We start from the raw sequence: 2,816 nt of genomic DNA on the forward strand, positions 1-2,816 counted from the left end.
AGCCATTTCTCCATGTTAACCTTTAGAGCATTTGCACAGCAGGCTCTGCAGTGAGGCAGAAAGCGAAGCATGCATGGTGAGAAGCATCCAAAACCCATCCAGATCTGCACTGAGTTTCCAGCACTAATCGAGCCATCTGTGACTCATCTTCATGCTTGTGCGTCAACTCATGCAGATAGCTTCAGAGCAAGTAGAGCTCTGAATCACTGCACACACGCATGGACAACAGCACCAGGTTTCCTCATCGTTGTGCTCACGAGTGCACAGAGCTGCAATGCACCAAACGTTCATAACGAAAGTATGCTGGTTGTTCATTGCTATGTTCAAACCATTAAGCATGCTTGATTTGCAATTACAAAAAAATGAGAAGACTCATCATCCTTGCAGAGAGCCCAGCTACTTTTGAAAACAAGTTCTCTCCCTTTCCATCTGATTTAAATTTGAGAGAACCGCTCCATGTCCCAAAGCTGTGATTTTATCACTTCTTTGCCAGCCAGAGTACGTGATGACAGATTTCTCCATCAAATTGAAGGGTAACTTTTCTGAAAGATCTCCTGGTTTCCACCCATCTGAGATGCCCTGATGTTTGCTTAGCAGCCACTTGTTCTTTACTGCAGAAGTGCCTTGCTCCAAGTGCAGAAAAGCTCTCTAGAGCTGCAAGACAGCCTCCAGATCAAGCTTGGAGATTCTTTTGAGATTTTCCCTGTGTGGGTGATCCTACAGCCAGAAAGCAGGTGGCAGAAAGGTAATCTGAATGTGACCTTAAACATCAGAAAGCAGCAAAATACTTGAAGGACAAAAGCATTTCTCCCAGCTGCTGCTGACAACATCATTCCCAGGGCAGATGCTGTAGTCGATCTCTTGGACAAAGTTTTTCCTTCAAACAGCCACGTGCAGTGATGACAACAGCAATGTGCAGTCATTCCCTCTGCCCATGAGTATGTTCTGTTGCAGATTTTGTTCTCCTCACTTCAGCTCTCTGTGAGTGGAAGTTGGAATGCACAGAGTATGGCTTGATCTTGGGCTGGAAGTTCTCACCATCGCTATTGAGGAATGATTAACTCAGATCTGGAACAGACTTCTGCACAATAGCAATTGCCCACTTTAGAAGGAAACTGAATAGCCAGAGCTGCAGGGAGAGATGTTTTGATCTACTCCTTAAGGTTTCTGGCCAGCCATGTCCTGGGGTGAATGATTGCAACTTCAGTGGATGAAAGATGCTTCGTACCACGGTCACGTTCAGATACTTGGGGGGAAGGACAAGGGAAAGAAGCAATTCACTTTGTTTCAAATCAACACAGCCATAAAGGAAAAGAAAAAAAAAAAAAAGATAAGGAAAAAAAAAAGCAGAAATACTGAGTCAATCTAGGACATGGTGTTTGATCTGAAACGCAATGTTCCGTTTTTTTTTCTAGAGTCAGGTTTTTCAATAAAGCCTCCAAAAGGCTCATTTCAGAAACACCTACGTGAAGTCAACCTCTTTCCTTTGAAAACACTTTGGAATGAAATGTTTTGAAGTTTAAAAAAGAGCCTCCTGTATTAGGGTTGTTGGTTTTGTTTGTTTTTTTGGCAAAAGATGCTTGTCCGATTCAACCCAACTTTGGGAATGGTTTATGTCCCTCCAAAGTGAAGCTCTGGTCAAAGTTACTGCACAAATTCACCCGCTGTATCTGTGAATCTGTCGAGGGCAGAACAGAGCCTGTGACTGAGCCCGAAGCTGTTCCACCTCCTTGGAACCAGGGAGGAGAACCCAGGCCATCCTTATGAAGGAAGCAATTCAGCTCTGGGTAATCAAAGTCCCAGCCCTGCTTCCTTTCCAAGGGGATCCTGAGTCCCCTTGCTGCGCGTAGCCAAAATTCCCATTGTCTCCATCAGGAGTTAATGAACATCCTGACACCAAACAAAGAAAATACAAGAGCAAGGGTTGAAATAGTCCCGTCCCCTTCTATCGAGCCGCTTCCAAGGACAAAAAGGAACACAAGACGTGAGGTTTCCTTTCAGGCACTCCATAATGATGGCCGTGATGATCCAACCAAACAACCGCGCAGCCAGCAGGGCGCTCTGCTCTGGAAGGGCAGAGGAGGATCTGCCAATGCAGCAGCTCTGCAAACGTGTGAGGCTGCTAAGCTCCTAATCCCACGTCTTATTTTTATGAATTTTCACACTAGTGGGATATAACGAACGTTGAGCCCGAAGACGTTAATTACTCGGGTCCTTTTTTTTTTATTATTTTTTTGGAGAGGCATTTCGATGGAGTGTAACGTTTTAAATTACAAGGTGTGAAATAAACTCTACAAAACTTACAGCTTTAGTGGAGGAACTCCAAAATCAAATAAAAATGCAAAACCGCTGATGAAGTCCAATTTACTGTAAAATGCTCTGGATCGTGGTGTTCCAGTAATTTTTTTTTTTCCCCTACATACTTTGGTTAAAATAATTTATATCCGCTGCAGTGTTTATGTACCTTAAGCTTTATTTATTAAAGGATATGTATATTTCAAGCCCGGTTTTAATGAGACATGCTGAAATCTGTAAGGTACAGTGCGACTTTTGTTCTAATCAGCACTAAATCTCTTCTCTTTACTTCTTCTGTGTTGAAAACATTCATGTTGGGAGGAAAGAGCTGTGTGCATGTGCGTGTGTATATATTTCAGATACATATAAATATATATGTAAAGTAGCAAGCAAAATTTATTTCTCGTTCTCTATCATTGGGGCAAATACTCAATCATCATTCAGTCTGAGCCCTTATAATCACAGATGGATTTTTTTCCTCATTCTTAAAACAAGACAATTGCTTTCTTTCTTTTTTTTTT

This window comes from Meleagris gallopavo, chromosome 10, assembly GCF_000146605.3.
Source record: "Meleagris gallopavo isolate NT-WF06-2002-E0010 breed Aviagen turkey brand Nicholas breeding stock chromosome 10, Turkey_5.1, whole genome shotgun sequence".
Lineage (NCBI taxonomy): Eukaryota > Metazoa > Chordata > Aves > Galliformes > Phasianidae > Meleagris > Meleagris gallopavo.